Genomic DNA, 17880 nt, shown 5'->3' with positions numbered 1-17880 from the left:
CTAGTTTAGAGCAAACTGGGAACTGGGGTTTGCCAGCAGAGGTGTCAGCCCTGAGAAAGCTCTCTTGCCATTGCTTGAGCGGTCGCTGTACTTTCAGGGAAGCCACAAAGACAGAGTGAGAATTAGGAGAAGTAGCTAAAATTTGTACACTGACATCACCGTGTTCTTTAATTCTGATTACCTATGAAGAAGATCTCATTATTACTCCAGTTTTGCAGAGTTGATAAGGAATTGGAGGCTCAGGAAAAGTGAGGAGAAATTTTCAGTCACATACCAATTATTTTTATGTGTAGAACTTGGTTCTCTTGATAGTACAATCCAAGCTGTTTCTAATACTTATACAATAACATTGCTTTTTTAAAAATCATTGAGCATATAAAGATAAAGCTCTAAGTAAACAGTTATTTAGAAAAAACATATATATATATACACATATAAAATTTACTGACTGGCTGTTTTTGTGAAAAGATGTGAGATAGCCTTTCCAAATTAAACACAATATCAAAGATGTATATTTTTAAAATAAACTAATGAAAAAATATAGAAAAATATGTCAAAAATATCTTAAGTATTATTGAAATGGTACGTTTATTTAGGTTCTCAGTTTTCTAATGCTAGATCAAACACTGTTAAAAGAAAATGTACAAGCTCACACATAGAGGCATACTTCTTTCTAATACTAAATTACAAGATTATTTCATTTTTATCTTTATTGAGAAGACACTGGATATAACAAAAATGGCATCTTCTATAAATTTTCCAAAAAATGTTATTAAAATTACATTTATTCTTTGTCTTGGTAAAAACATAGAGTACAATATACAAATTAGGCAAGCCAGTTCTTCGGATGTTAGGATTACATGGCCTCCTCCTATTTCTTTAGATTATCTAATTCCACATTTCCTGAAATGGCCTGTAGAAAAAGGCGTTTAGCAGGATGACAGTAGGGGCTTTAATGATTTTCCTCATTTGTGGAGTATAACAACAAAGCAAAACTGAAGGAACTCCCAGAGTCCAAGAAGGGATTAGCCATTACCAAAGGGGAGGGTGGGGGAAGGTGGGTGGGGAGGGAGGGAGAAGGGGATTGAGGGCCATCATGATTGGCACACGTGGTGTGTGGGGGTCACGGGGAAGATAGTGTAGCACTGAGAAGACAAGTAGTGACTCTGTGGCATCTTACTACACTGATGGACAGTGACTTCAGTAGTGTATGGGAGGCACTTGATAATATGGGTGAATGTAGTAACCACAACGTTTTTCATGTGAAACCATCAAAAGAATGTATATCAGTGACACCTTAATAAAAAAAAAAATCTTCACCCATTTATACTCCCATCAGCATGGTACTACGTGTACTTGCTAAAGCATGGTCAAATGCAACTTTCCAATAGTTGCCAGTCTTGCATTTATAAAGTTTCATCTCATTTTCATTTTTGTTTCATTTCAGATTGCTAGTGTATTAGAAGTCCTTATAACTTATAAGTATGCAGAAATTGTGGGTATTTTAATGTACCTTTTTGCCTATTCTTATTGTATTTCTGGACATACCACTTTGATTTAAAAGTGTTATTATTGTGTATTTAATATATCAATAGAAGTTATGTTTTTCAATTAGAAAAACATCTGTTATTTCTATGTTTATTTAAATTTTGACCCTATATTTATCTTTGAAGAATTAAATTTTCTTTTAATATCACAATATACTTTTACCTGCATCATATCTGTTTCGGCAATGTTTGTGGAGTTTATGCCGAACTGAGATTCCAAAGGAATCTCTGTTTCTACTATTTCTGTTGTATCTTTTAAATTGTCTTTTAGTAGCATCTAAGATGACTTGTAAATTATTCTTGGTTTTCTGTAATAAATGATGATGATGAAGATATACTATTAGTAAATTTTACTTAAAAATTTAAAAAGTAAAAATATTATGTCAAAATCAATAATGCTTTAAATTTACCAATACAATTGTTACTATCAATGTTACTACTATTACACCTAATCTGATGGAGTCTAAATCAAGAGGCAATTTGTCATTAGAGCCCCGCCTCATCTCAGAATGGCAGAAACTCTAGTTTTGCTTATGCTTTAAAAAGGTGATGTTTTTCTTCTGGCAGAATAATCTCAGAAATACTTGGAATTCTGAAGTTACAATTATTATATTATTTAATCAGCTGTTCAAATATATATTTAGTCATGGAAATAATCCTCATTAATTGTAAAATTAGAGTATAGGAGGCAATGTAGATCATGATATCTATCAAAAAGTTGTTTCAAATCTCCTTGAAAACAATTCTATATCCCATATGTATAGCTTAAGTTCCAGTTTTAAATGAACACTGGGCAGTTCCATTGAATAAGCTGGATCAGTACAGTGCACATAGAACACACTCCTGGTTCCTGGAAAAATATATTTAATAACAGACCTCACTAACTGTGAATATGTGCTGGTTACATCCTTGTCCATTTAGATTGGGAGAATTGAGCATATTTAGCTTTTTCTGGTTTATTACTCTAAAATACCTCAATCTACTAGCTCATCTGTAGGCCTATAAGGAATTTTGGCTTTAGGAATAAAAGGACACAGAAGGACCTAAATGATTCCTGTGCTGGTAACTGCCTGAGACTCCTGAGGGTGTGAACCAATGGACATTTGAAAACCTATTTCCCACTAGTGTACATTTGTTTTTCATAAGCCAATGTAATTTTGTTTATATAGACTTATTTATACTTTTAAGACACTACTTTACCGAAGCATAATTCATATATCATTCATTAATATAAAGTATAAATTCAACTTCAATTCAGAGTTGTACAAACAACATCACAATTAATTTTGGAACATCTTCTAATCATGGAAAGAAACCTAAAATTCTTTAGGAGTTACTCCCAATTTCCCCAACCTTCTTTTAATTCTAGGGAATCACTAATCTACTTTCAGACTCTTTGGATTTGCCTATTTGTATCTATCATATAAATGAAATCGTACAATATGTGCTTTATAAACTGCCTTTTTAAACTGAGTGTAATGTGTTTCAGGGTTCATTCATGTTATAGGATGCATCAATAAGTCACTTTCCCTTCTTGTCCAATAATATTCTATTACATGAAAATATTATAATTTCTTATTAATTCGTCAGTCAATGAACATTTTAGTTACTTCTACTTTTTTTGGCCATTATAAATAATGCTATTTTAAACATTCACATACAAATTTCTTGCAGACATATGTCTTCTTTTATCTATATACCGAGGAGTGGAAATACTATGTCATATGATAACTCTGTATTTAATCATTTTGGAAACTGCAAGTCTGTTTTCAAAAGTCGCAAAACCATTTCATATTCCCACCAAAAAGATAGGGTGCTCAAATTTCTCTACATCCTTATTAACACCTGTTATGCCTATTTGCAGATGGCATGATTTTCTGTATAGAAAACCCTGAAGACTATACCAAAAAGCTGTCAGAAATTTTCATTCAGTAAAGTCACATGATATTAAATAAATACACATAAAACAGTTACATTTCTATAACTTAAAACAAAGTATCTGAAAGAGAAATTTAAAAAGCAATCTCATTTACTATGGTATACTACTGAAAAGCAATAAAATACTTAGGGATAGATTTAACCAAGGAGATGAAAGACTTATACAATAGCAACTATAAGGCCTTCATCAAAGAGATTGAAGAAGATAGTGTCCATCATTAGATGAATGGATAAAGAATATGTGGTACATATACACAATATTCAGTTATAAAAAGAAAAGAAATCCTCCCATTTACAAAAACATGGATAGATCTAGAGGGTATTTTGTTCCATGAAATAAGCCAGGTGGAGAAAGACAAATACCATATGACTTCACTTGCACATGGAATCTAAAAATGAAATAAAACAAAATGATCAAAACAGTAATAGACTCATATAAATGGAGGAAAGACTGGTTGTTACCATGGCAGAGGGCTTGGAGTGGGTGGGTGGAACAGGTGAAGGGGATAAAGGGGCACAGAATCACAATATAATATAAATTAGTCACAGGGATGAAAGTACAGCATAGATAATATAGTCAATAGTCCTGTAACATCTTTCTATGTTGACAGACACTTAACTACACCAGATGGGGTGAGGATTTAATAATATATATGACTGCTGAAACACTGTGCTGTATACCTGAAACAAATGTAATGTTGTGTGTCAAATGAACTTCAATAAACACATAGCAACAACAAGATACATGGTCCTCAGCACACATCACAGGATTCAGGATTAGAATCATCTATCATGTTCCCCATATTCTCTGGTAGACAAAAAAAATTCTGTTAGCCCAGATGTTCAAAAGACTTAAAAATTACTTTCCAGGAACCAGCTACAAATGGTTGAAACTTTCTTTAGACTTGGTGTGTTCTTTTCTACGCAGTGTAATACTTTGTCCTTTGCCAAGACCTTTTATTAGCAAAATTATTATATATGCCTGAACATTTGAATTTAGTCTAACATTTGTTTCATTAGTTAAACAGTATTAGAATAAATATGCTTAACATGTGGAGAAGCAATATGTGGTAGGGACAGATGTACACAAAAATATGAATCATTCCTAAAAAGCCATTACATATGTTTTAATATTTTTGTTTATTTGACAACTCATCTTCCCATCCTTGAGGTACCATACATGTAATTTATGATAAACTTGTGCATAAGGGAAGCTGCACCCTCTACTGCTGCAGCAACTGGGGCATCCCCAGTATCCACAGATGGTTGTTCTGGGCATCTCCCCACCCACTCTAGGGGCAGCCCACACTCAAGGGTTGCACCCATGCACACAGATTTCAGGTTCAGAGGTCCTGCCATCTACCACCAGATGTAATTCAGGGGGCAAATACCTTTAAACCGAAATCAAAGGGAGAAATAAAGTTTATTTCTTACAAGCAGTCATCCACTTCTGTTCCTCTGTGTCTCTTGCAACCAGGCTGCAGAGGAAGAGACCCCCACCCAACCTCTCTGGTCCAGATAAGCCTGCACTCCCCCTTATAATTACCTATTTACATGGAGATGGCCTACTTCTCTCCACCCCCTGGAAACACCCATTGAATGGAGATGCACTAAAGCCAGGCAAGAGATTCTGGAAATATTGTAATTTTACCCACACCACATAATCAATCCCAGCACTCATGGGACCTTGTAAAGAAACAGTTGCTAAAAGCCTGTTCCTCCAGTCTTCCAATGGAAATTAATGCTCTCTCTACTCAATTACATCAACGATTACTTGATATTCAACAAAAAATACAAATACAGGTTGAACAGGAGTTATCCAATAATATGAAATGATTAAACCCAACAAACTGGTTCCGTGGTGTTAATTCACGTATTTGGGTCATTGGAGCCCTTTGTCTGTTAATCTTATCATTTGTTTTGTAGCCTTTTAATGGTTTGTTTTGTTATGACCTCTTCCAAGCATCAAGAACAAAAATTGGTTACCTTGCTGTGTTCCAAGAAGCACCAACAATATTCAAACAAAAAGGGGGATCCGTGGGGAGCCAAACGGCCAAGTCCGGGACCAGAAAGCGGAAGGGCCGCCCTGGAAGCAGAACACTGTTTCCTTTGCAGCATGACGTCCTTCGCTTGTCTATTACTGGGTGCGGAGGGTTTGCTTTCCTTTGAAGTCATCAGAGTGGCTCTGCGTGGCTGCCTGCACGCTCCCTGCAGCATCCTGTTTGGCACACAACCTTCTGATGTGCTGTGCATTGTTTTTTCAAACGTCCGCTCAATAAATATGAGAGCTTGACAGCGGCTCGGGGAAACCTGCCCAGTGTCCCTCTCACCTCTTGCCTTTCCTATAGTCTCACATAATTCTTCCGGCCTCCGCTGACTTCGCTGGACAAAGCCCGACTTGCCCGGCTTTACCGGCCCTAACACGGAGCTCTTTAACCAGCAGAACCGGCTTGTTCAGGAGAAGAAAAGGAAACCCGACCAGGGCTCATCCCGTGAGGGACAGCTGCACCCTCTGGGGACAGCTGCCAACGTGTCTCGTGTCCAGTGAGAGTATGTTCCTTTTCTGTGTTTACTGTGGGTCAGCAAATGACTAAAGGTCAAATAAATGTATTAGACTGAGTAACTCATTCTAAAAATATCGGCACAGCATTCCTGATGTCCAGATAACTACTCAGAGATGCACTGCGTGTCCCCGTGGTCAGGAAACTGGGCTTCCTGGTTCCGTGCAGTGCTGATTGTGTGGTTACTCAGGCTTTCGTCTGATTTAATTAGCTGAATATTTCAGTGGTGCGAGCAATTTGTACCATTTAACTAATTATTAACAGTGGACTAGTCTTATTCAAATATTGGAAAGTAGTATACGTTTACCTGAGTCAAAACATTTTTGTTGACTGTACATTTTTTAAGTCAAATCAATCACCATTAAAAAAAGCACTTTATGTCATGAAAAGTATAAAATGGGGTAATCATTTATTGATTGTGAAAATATTTATTAACACAAATACTTCATAAATTATAAATAATAGCATAAAAACAAAATAAAAACTCCCCCAATAGTGTGGTTACTATCTGTAAACATAGAAGGATGTGAAAGAATCATTTACTATAATCTCCATGCTGTACTGCTATCCCTGTGATGAACTTTATTGTGATTGAGAATTTTTGTGCCCCTTTATCCCACTCATCCTTCCCCCGACTCCAGCCCCTCCCCCAGGGTGACCACTAGTCACTCCCAGTGTCTCTGTGTCTACTGGCTGTTTTGTTCATTCTGTTTTGCTTTGTTTTTATATTCCACAAATAAGTGAAATCATATGATATTTGACTCTATTAACACAGTTTATGAATATATTTATTTATTAAAGCACTACACATCTGTGACCTATTTGAGGACTTGTGCTTTCTCAAGTTTTATCAAACCTGTTTCAGTTATCATCTCTAAAAATGGACTCTTGTTGTTCTAATTAATCTCAATGGATTGGCCAAAATACCTACAGAAAACAAAGAATTGAAGAGCCATTTTGCATTTCAGAGAGGTGAAAGTACTAGTCTCCTGGGGTTTCCCAGAGGTGCAAATAAAACATTGCCTTTTCAAGATACCTAGTAAAATGGAAAAGCCCAATGCGTGTTATTTCATCTCGCTTAGAATGAAAGTCCTTTCACCTCCAGGAAAGGACTCTCCGAGTTGTGCCTGATGCAGGAAATTGAAGAGTGATATCAGTGGCCTTTACAGAAGAAACATGTCTTTGTGAGAAATACTGATATATGGGGAGAAAGACCTCATGTGTCAGTCATCAGCCTATCATTTCTGCTTCTCTTCCTGCTCATTCCTTTATTAGATTCTACTTTGATTTTCATACCCCATTGGACAAAACAAAACATTTTCAATGTGTGTATATAGTATGTAATATTTTTGCTTTATTGTGTTTTCTTATACCCTAATTATTTCATTAGCTAATTAGTAAGTACTCCTCAAGGTAAAACCACTGTGTATGAGTTTTATATATTTAATTCAATAAACCAATCTGTGTCACATTTTTTGCAGCACGTAAGGACTGAATTGCTCTCCCACCATTCTGTCCCCAGCATCATCCTTTCTCTGTGTAACTGACCACAGGACACTGAGGCCTGTTCGCAGACACAGGGAGCCTCACCACCCTCATGGGGCTCCTCCTTGGGGACATCTCCCGCTCCCAGGAGCTCCAGGGTCTGCAAGGTGTGGTGTTCTCAGTCACTTATCTGGGTGCCCCGGCTGGAAATTTTGTGACGTTTACTGTCCCTGTTGTAGACCCACATCTTCACTGTCCTCTTTACTTTTTCCTGGGCAGTTTATCCCTTATGGATTTCAGATACATCTCAGTTACTGTTCCCAAATCCATCACAACGTCTCTGATGGGCAGTAAACTGATTTCCCTCACAGCCTGTGCTGCTCAGACTTTCCTGCATTCCTCCTTTGGGTCCACAGAGTTCCTCTTCCCTGTGGCCATGTCCTCTGACTGGTCCGTGGCCGTCTGCTGCCCTCTGCACTGTGGGCCCACTGTGGCCCCCGTTCTTGCCCACAGGCATGAGGTGGCTCGTGGGCAGGTAGGCTGGTCCTTGCTGCCATCCACACAGTGACCCTGTGCATACATCCCCTCAGTGGGTCCAACGTGATCCACCAGTTCTTCTGTGATGTGCCTCAAATTATGAGCATGTCATCCCAGGCTGTGCAGTTCCCTGAGTCTGTGACCCTTGCTGTGAGATCTTGCCTCATGTTACTCTGCTTTGTCCTCTTATTTGTCTCATATGTTCACATCTTTTCAACCGTGCTGCACACACATTCTGCAGAAGCCCAGAACAAAGCTTTGACCACCTGCTCCCCCCAAATAGCTACACTTATTCTGTTCATAATTTCTGGATTGTTTGCTTGCTTAGGCCCTGTTTCAAAGTCACCAAGCATTCAAACCCTCCTCACAGCAGTGCTCTACCCCCTGGTGCCGCCCTTAGTCAACCCCATCATTAGCCTGAGGAACAGGGAGATTAAGTCTGCTGTGCACAGAATGTTAAAGAGAGTTTTCCAGTTCCACAGAAGAGGTCACATAAAAAATAGAAACACAAAATAGTAGTTGTCATAGAGAACATACCATTGTGATTGTGTTTTAATTAATACTTTAAAAGTGTTACTCATTTACAGGACAAAGACTAAGAACATGGAGCTAAGATGATTGAATTCAGTCACTGGCCTTCCTGCACGTGGAAGCTGGGTGGCATGTGATGGGGTGAGGCACAGGGAATCCAGATTTGGGGCCAGGAGAAGCTCGCCAAGATGGTAGGTAGGGGAGAAAATGCAGCTTAACACCGTGCATGATTCCCATCAGAGAAAAAGTATTTTTTGTTCTCAGTAAACTTAAGAAGTTCATATGAAATTGTTTGTATAATTCTTATTTCAGTGTTGAGTTAAATATTTTTTATCAGAAGAGGAGAGGCATTTATATTTATAAAAAGACATGAATTCCATGATTTCCAGATACATAGACAACCTTGATCTAGCCTAAAATTAAATTTTAAATTGAACAAACCATGACCTGTTATGGTCTAACACCCTAATTTGACAAACTCAAAGGGAGAACTGCCTCAGAGTTAGTTGGCAGATAAGTCAATTCATATTAAATATGGTCATCTGTGTGTGCTGTGTGATTCATTCATTCTAATAAATATTACTAGAAATAAATTTCATTATATTTTATTATAAAATGAAGGAATCATTGAAACTGCTGAGCTTAACTTTTTTAACTTGTACTCATCCTGCATTGCACGTCATAGGACTCACCACATTATACTGATTCATATCCTAATCAATGAATATCTACATTATTCCAATTCCAGTAGTAAAGTATCTTGTTAAATCTCCAACCATCTCTACTTCTATTTGTAATGCCCCTACCTGATGATTACTGCATATCCTTAGGAAATTGGGTGCCCAGTTTTCCAATTATTGTCATTTTTGTGCTAAAAATTTTCATCTCAGTTGTATTTTAGAATATTAGTGAATTATACTTTCTAATTGATAAATGTAGTTATAAATATGTAAGGGAGTTATTTTCTAAATATATAAAGCTATTCTTTTGCCCATTTTATTGTATTTCTGACCACATCACTGTGATTTAAAAATGTTGTTAGTACATTTATTTTAATAATATATACATTCCTTTCTCACTGTGAAGAAAGAGAAGCAATCTCCTATATTTATATTTCTAATTAAGTTTTGATGTTTTCTCTTTGATTACCAACAAATTATTTTATCTGAATCTTCTAGGCTTCAATATTATTTTAGATGTTTTTACCAACTTAAGAGGTTAGAAGTATCTCTTTTTATTTTCTCTATGATTTTATTAATATTTTGTCTTTTAATTATCCATAGTCCAGCATTTTAAAGCAGAAAATAAATTATACATGTGATTTTTCTCCCAATGGTGATATAGTTTACTTGTCACTATCTACCAATCCACTTTTCTTTTGCTTTGGGAAAACCCTTAATTAAAATATAAATTTACCTTGAACATATACATCTATTTCTGAACACTTTACATTAACTTCATATATTTACTTCTCTACATTATAATTTTGGTCTGACTACCTAGAGCTATTGCAGGATCCTTAATTTTATCTATGTATTTGTTCTTTTTCAGATTGAGTCATCTCAGGAATACTCTGAGAAAACTTATTTTAGAAATAATATGTAACATAGTCATTTTTTTCCCATAATATTTAGGCATGGAAGTAATACATATTAATTGAAAATTTGGAGGATAAAAAGAAGGGATAGACTTTAATGGGGACCCATAAGGCAGATCCAAGTTTCCTGTAAATAACTGCACATCTGTATGTATTTATGTAAATTTCATTTCTTTCTAATTTTAAAGATATTCTTGGACACATTCATTAAATAAGTCAATCATGGTACAGTGCTAATAGAATCCATCTCTGCATATTGAAAAATGCATTGTTATATCAAACCTTCCTTCTCCTAAGATGTACCTACTATATCCTTAACAATTTAGAGTTGGAGAAAGGGACATGTTTAGCTACTCTACTCTCATTACTCTAAATGTTATTTACTAGCTTCTGTTTAGGCACTAACAGACTTAGGGCAGGAAGAGGAAAGCAGTAAAAAAAGACAGAAAATCCTAAATGTCTATATTACTGGTAATTGTAATGGATGCCCTGTGTGTGTTATCAATAGACATTTGAAGATGTATTTCTAATGGTACACTATTTCTACACATAAACTAGCACACTTTTTTTTTGGTATCATTAATGTACAATTACTTGAACAACATATGGCTACTAGACTCTCCCTATTATCAAGTCCCCCCCACAGACTCCCCCTATTATCAAGTCCCAAGTCACTGTCCATCAGCATAGTAAGATGCTATAGAATCACTACTTGTCTTCTCTGTATATACTGCCTTTCCCATGACCCCACCCTGCTACCTTATGTGTGCTAATTGTAACGTACCTTTTCCCCACTTATCCCTCCTTTCCCACCCATTCTCCCTAGTCCCTTACCCTTTGGTAACTGTTAGTCCATTCTTGGGTTCTGTGAGTCTGCTGCTGTTTTGTTCCTTCAGTTTTTTTCTTTGTTCTTATACTCCACAGATGAGTGAAATCATCTGATACTTGTCTTTCTCCACCTGACTTATTTCACTGAGCATAATACCCTCTAGCTCCATCTATGTTGTGGCAAATGGTAGAATTTGTTTTCTTCTTATGGCTGAATATTCCATCGTGTATATGTACCACTTCTTCTTTATCCATTCATTTACTGATGGACACTTAGGTTGCTTCCATTTCTTGGCTAATGTAAATAGTGCTGTAATAACATAGGGGTGCATCTGTATTTTTCAAACTGGGCTGCTGCATTCTTAGGGTAAATTCCTAGGAGTAGAACTCCTGGGCCAAATGGTACTTCTATTTTTAGTTTTTTGAGGAACCTCCATACTGCTATCCACAATGGTTGGACTAGTTTACATTCCCACCAGCAGTGTAGGAGGGTTCCCCTTTCTCCACATCCTTGCCAACATTTGTTGTTGTTTGTCTTTTGGATGTTGGCCATCCTTACTGGTATGAGGTGATATCTCATTGTGGTTTTAATTTGCATTTCTCTGATGATTAGTGATGTGGAGCATCTTTTCATGTGCCTGTGACCATCTGAATTTCTTCTTTGGAGAAGAGTCATTTCAGCTCCTCTACCCATTTTTTAATTGGATTATTTGCTTTTTGTTTGTTGAGGTGCATGAGCTCTTTATATAATTTGGATGTCAACCCCTTATCAGAGATGTCATTTATGAATATATTCTCCCATACTGTAGGATGTCTTTCTGTTCTACTGATAGTGTCCTTTGCCGTAAAGAAGCTTTTTAGTTTGATATATTCCCACTTGTTCATTTTTGCTTTTGTTTCCCTTGCCCAGGGGAGGTATGTTCATGAAGAAGTTCCTCATGTTTATGTCCAAGAAATTTTTGCCTATGTTTTTTTCTAAGAGTTTTAAGGTTTCATGACTTACATTCAGGTCTTTGAACCATTTTGAATTTACTTTTGTGTATGGAGTTAGATAATGATCCAGTTCCATTCTCTTACATGTAGCTGTCCAGTTTTGCCAACACCAGCTGTTGAAGAAGCTGTCATTTCCCCATTGTATATCCATGGCTCCTTTATCATATATTAATTGACCATATATGCTTGGGTTTATATCTGGGCTCTCTATTCTGTTCCACTGGTCTCTGGGTTTGTTCTTGTGCCAAACTAGCACACATTTTTATCAGGTTTATTGAGTCATAATAGAAAGCCAAGATATGGAAGCAACCAAAGTGTCCATCAAGAGATGAATGGATAAAGAAGAGTGGTACATATACACAATGGAATACTACTCAGCCATAAAAAGAAAGTGATCTTGCCATTTGTGACAACATGAATGAATCTAGAGGATATTATGGTAAGTGAAACAAGCCAGGCAGAGAAAGACAAATACCATATGATATCACTTATTTGTGGAATCTAAAAACAGAATGAACAAAACAGCAGTAGACTCACAGACACTGAGGAGCCACTGGTGGTACCATGATGGGGGTGTTGGGATGGAGGTTGGGAGGTTGATGGAGATAAAGAGGTACAAAATTCTTAATCATAATATAAGTTGTTCACAGAGATAGTAGTAGAGCATAGAGAATATAGCCAATGATTCTGTAATACCTTCATGTATTGAAATATAGTAACTACTTAATTGGGGTGAGGTTCAACAATATGTAACTGCTGAACCACTGTGTTGTGTACATTAAACCAATACAAGATTGTAGACAACAATATTTCAATTAAGCAAAAGAAAAGTAACACTGTATAAGTTTAGGGTGCACACCATGAAAATGTTCAAGCTATATATATTGTGAATGACAACAGCAGTAACGTTGGTTAACACATACATTGTTCCACATAATTACATATTTTTGTTGTGTGACATTTAAAATATACTATCTCAACAACTTTCCATTACATAATGCAATATTGTTAATTATATTCAACATGCTGTACATTAAATCCCCAGAACCTATCATCTTGTAACTAGAAGGTTTCTCTGGAAACCACCATAGTACTGTTTGTTCTGACTTTTTAAAAATGGATTCCACATAGAAGTTAAATCACATAGTTTTTGTATTTGTCCAATTTATTTCACTTAGCATAATATTCTCAAGGTCTATTCACTTTGCAGTAAATGGTAACATCTTCATTTTTATGGCTGGGTAAGTTCCGTTATATACATGTACCTCAGTTTATACATTCAACCATTTACAGACACGTGCATTGTTTCAAGTTCTTGGCTATTGTAAATAATGCTACAGTGAACATGAGGTAGTAATCTCCTCAGGATAGTTTCTTTATATGTACCCAAACTTAGAATTTGTGGGTAATACATTATTTCTATTTCTAATGTTTTGAGGAATTCCAATACTGTTTTCCATAGTGACTATACCAATTTGTACTCCCACTGAAAGGGAATATGTACTCCCTTTTCTCCACATTCTCACAATCACTTACCTGTTGTCATTTGATGATAACCATTTTAAGAGGTGTGTGGAGATACTGCATTTTGGATTTGATTTGTGTTTCTCTACAGATTAGTAGAGTTGGGTACCTTTTATTGACTCTGCTTGCCATGTGAGTATCTTCTTTGAATATATGTCTATTCAGGTCCTTTAGTCCTTTTTATTTGGAGAATGATGATGGTGATTAACTAATTTGTTAGTGAGTTGTATGAGTTCTTCATCTATTTTGGATATTAATACATGTAGATTGTAAATATCAGATATGTGCTTTGTAGTTTATCCAATTCCAAGGTTGTCTTCTCACTTTGTTGAATGTTTATTTTGCTGTGCAGAGATGTATTAATTGGACATCATCCCACTTGTATATTTTTGCTTTTGTTGCATGTGCTTTATGTCTCAGATTCAAAAAATCATTGCAAAGACCCATGCAAAAAAGATTTTAGCCTATTTTCTTCCTGCAGTTTTATAGTTTTGGGCCATGCATTTAACTCTTTAAACTATTTTAGTTCATTTATGAGAGTGGTGTCAGGTGGGGTCCAAATTACTTATTTTGCATGCAAATATGCAATTACACCTTTGCCATGAGAAAGACTGTCATGATCAAATTTTGTTTGTTGTGGCTCCTTTGCTAAATAGTGATTGACTGCATATGCAAGGATTTACTCTAGGCTCACGATACTGTTCCACCACTCTATTCTGTTTTTATTTCCAGAACCATGCTGTTTTTATTATGATTGATAGCACTGTAATGTATTTTGAAATAAGAAGTAAATAACTATCACTGCTATTCTGTTCCAGGATTGCTTCGGCTATTCAGGGATCTTTGTGGTTCCTTATAAAATCAAGGATTTCTTTCTCTTTCTGTAAAAATTGCCAGTGGAATTTTGATAGGGATTGCATAAAATCTATAGATGGCTTCTTTGGTTAGTATGCACATTTCATAGTGTTAATTCTTTAAATCCATGCACTCAGATTTTTTCCCTTTGAGTCCTCTTTAATTTCTTTCAGTATCTTATAATTTACAGTATAGAGAACTTTCAACTACTTGGTTATTTTTCTCTCTTTTATTGTTTCTGATATTGGAACTAAAATTGTTTTTTTTTTTAGAAATTGTTCATTTGTGTATCAAGAATTCTACTATATTTTTCATGCTGAATTTGGGTCATTCAACACACTGAATTTGATTATAATATTAACCATTTTTGGTGGAATGCCTATGATTTTCTCTATATAAGAGCATGTCATCTGATAATAGAATTCGTTTTATTTTTTCTTTCTAACTCTGATGCCTTTTCTTTCATTTTCTGGCCTAATTTCTCAACTAAGACTTCCCATACTCTGTGCAGTAGGAGCAGTAACAGTGGGCACCCTTTCTTAGTTCTGATTTGGAAGAAAAGCTTGGAAATGCTCACCACTGAGTATGATGTTAGTTGTAGTCTTTTCATATATGAAGTTCATCATATAAGGTTCTGTCTTCTACACCTAATTTGTTGAGAGTTTTTATCATGAACAGTTTTGAATCATGTCACTACCTTTTGCAACTATTGAGACGATCATATGATGTTTTTCTTTCATTCTATTGATGTGTTGCATCACATTTGTTATTTGCATATGTTAGATCATCCTGGCTTCCGAGAGGTCAGTCTTCTTATTGTGGTTTAAGACCATTTTCATGTGCATCTGACTTTGGTTTCATATTATTTCCTTGAGAACACTTTAATATATATTTTTCCAGGATTATGGCCTATTGATTTTTATCTCTTAGTGTCCTTCTCTTGCTTTGGTACCAGGGATATATTGGGCTCTTAAAATGAATTTGAGAGTGTTCATCTTTTCCAATTTTGAAAAGAATTTGCATTCATATTTTCAATCTGTTTTTTTAGAATTCACAGCTGAAGCCATATGATGAAGCGTTTTTCATTTTGCAGATATTTTTATTATTGATTTAATCTCCTTACTTGCTATTCATATATTCACATTTTATGTTTATAATCCAGTCATGATTATATGTATTTTCTAGCAATTTATCCATTTGTTCTATATTGTCCTGCTATTTGGCATACAATTGTTTAAAGTGGTCTCTTGTGATTCTTTTTATTTCCTTGGTATCAGTTTTAATGTTTCCTCATTCATTTATAATTTTATTGATTATGATCCTCTCTCATTTTACCCCGTTTAGTCTAACTGGACTTTGTCAATTATGTTTTTCTTTTAAAGTATCAACTCAGGTTTGTTAATCACCTCTCTTTCATTCCCATTCTCTACATTTGTTTCTGATTCAATCTTTATTATTTACTTCCTTCTGAAAACTTTGGACTAAGTTTTCCCTTTTGTAATTCTTTAAGTTTTAAAGTTAGGTGTTTATTTGAAGCCTCCGTATACTCTTGGTATATGCATTTACGTGTATAAACTTCCCTCAGAATGTTTTTTGCTATATCCCATAAGTTTGGAATGTTGTCCTTTCATTTTCTGTTTGTACCTTTTTATTTCCCTTTTAATACCTTACCTGATCCACTAAAGCTCAGTAGTATGTTGATTAATTTCAATGGATTCGTGAATTTTCTAGTTTCCTTCTGTTCTTGATTTTTACTGAGATTTATGCTACCATTCTGTGTTTTGTGATCATCCTCATTGGGATTATTAGGTGAGAAACACAGAATCAAGTTTGAATCCATGAGAAATGATATCCTTCTCTTAAGTAGGTGTTATTTGGTTGTGTAAAACTGGGTAAAGATTTGCAAATTTTTAATAGATTTTATCTGTGTTTTATCTTTATAAATAATATTAAAATTATTTTATAATAACATTTTTTGTAATAGCATAGGTTTTTATTAATTGTAATGGTTTGTATAAATAATTTTTAAAAATCACTTTACTGAATTATGTACATATAAAATTTGTATAATTTAATGTATACAATTCAATTAGTTCTGGGATAAGTATTAACCATAAAACCATCACCACCGTCAAGGTCATTATCATCAATCGCTTCCCAAAGTTTCCTTATGCTGCTTTATTATTTTTTTTCTATGGTAAGAACATTTAACCTAAGATCTACTCTCTTAACAAATTTGAAGTATACAATAGAATATTGCTAGCTATACACTTTGTGTTGTACAGTAAATCTTGGAATTAAGTCTTGTCACCTACCCATTTCTCGTTTTCCCCAGGCCTGGAAAACTACCATTTAGCTCTCTGCTCCTGTGAGATTGATGCTTTTTAATATGAAAGTGAGATCATACAGCATTTGACTTTCTGTATCTGACATATTTCATTTAATATAATTTCATTTGGACTTATCCATGTTGTTAAAAATGTTATGTTTTTCAATACCTTAAAAGTGGAAAAATATTTTTGATAAGCCTTTTTTACATGTACAGTACGTATATTTTGTATGATTTTGTTCAGTGTTTGTTACAAATAAAATTTGTTCATATATTTTATGCATTGGTCAGGAAATCCAGAGCAAGGTTAGGTTATAGCATTGCAGTTTTGCCCTTGATTGCAGAAAAAGATCAAAAAATATTTCATATTTATATAGGAAACTTGATGTTTTTTGTTATAGTAACTGTTTATGAGAATAAAGTTGGCCCTAACATTACTATTTTGCTGATATTTTAAAATTAGGAAGTATTGAACTGTATTAAATTATTTTAGATTCTATGGATATATTCTGTGTTCTCTCAAATATTTGTTACGGTTCAATAAGAGTTCTTGAATTTCCTCAATTAGAATACTTTAGTTGAAAATTCAAAGATTTAGTAGAGGCAGAAACATTATTTTTTCTAATATTTTATCTTGCCAATTTTGGTAAAGTTGTGTTTTAGAATAATGTTTCAATATTATAATATCTTATGTTCTTATTTATAATGATAACTCCTTGACATATCTCCCCATAAATTCGCACAGAACTCCTGAGTGTATAAATCCCCAGAATATCATGAAGCGGAGGCGGCGCTATGCAAGCACACGCAGCGAGCAGCAGCGCACTCCGGCGGGGCGGGGGCTTCTTCAGCCTCCCGGACGCAACAGTTGGCCTGGTCCTTGGTAAGTCTCACCAGGGTTTCATTAATTTTATTTATGTTTTCAAATTTACATACATCATGATAAGTGTAAAATGGGGCCATAGTTGGTCGATTGTGAAAATATATATTAACACAGATACTTTTATGAATTTTAAATAAAAGGACAAAACCCAAAAACACCTGTTCAGAAATTATTGAAGAGCTGTTGCTATGAAGTCCAGGGACCATAAGTCCAGAAAGTAACCATCATTTCCCTACTGAGAGAAAATCACCTGTAATTTCAGAAGGATGAAC

General features: G+C 35.2%; 2 long non-coding RNA genes across 3 annotated transcripts in view; one reads left to right on the top strand and one right to left on the bottom strand.

Moving 5' to 3' along the window:
- LOC130680315 (uncharacterized) overlaps window positions 1-5872 on the bottom strand; it is a 29960-nt gene extending 24088 nt beyond the window's left edge. Inside the window, exon 1 of the long non-coding RNA XR_008993268.1 lies at window positions 5472-5872. This is a non-coding gene — a long non-coding RNA (uncharacterized LOC130680315). The remainder of the gene's footprint in view (window positions 1-5471) is intronic.
- A 1717-nt stretch (window positions 5873-7589) lies between these two features.
- LOC118913829 (uncharacterized) lies at window positions 7590-16855 on the top strand. 2 transcript variants are annotated; one of them, XR_005025365.2, is made up of 4 exons: window positions 7590-7698; window positions 8656-8790; window positions 10151-10343; window positions 16732-16855. It is a non-coding gene; the product is annotated as an uncharacterized LOC118913829 (long non-coding RNA). The 2 variants fall into 2 exon arrangements; XR_008993367.1 differs by lacking the exon at window positions 16732-16855 and having other exon boundaries at window positions 10151-11226.
- The last annotated feature ends 1025 nt before the right edge of the window (window positions 16856-17880 follow it).

Source organism: Manis pentadactyla, chromosome 13, assembly GCF_030020395.1.
Source record: "Manis pentadactyla isolate mManPen7 chromosome 13, mManPen7.hap1, whole genome shotgun sequence".
In the NCBI taxonomy this organism is placed as follows: domain Eukaryota; kingdom Metazoa; phylum Chordata; class Mammalia; order Pholidota; family Manidae; genus Manis; species Manis pentadactyla.
The sequence above is the reverse complement of the archived record's forward strand: the minus strand, read 5'-3'. Positions and strand labels throughout refer to the sequence as shown.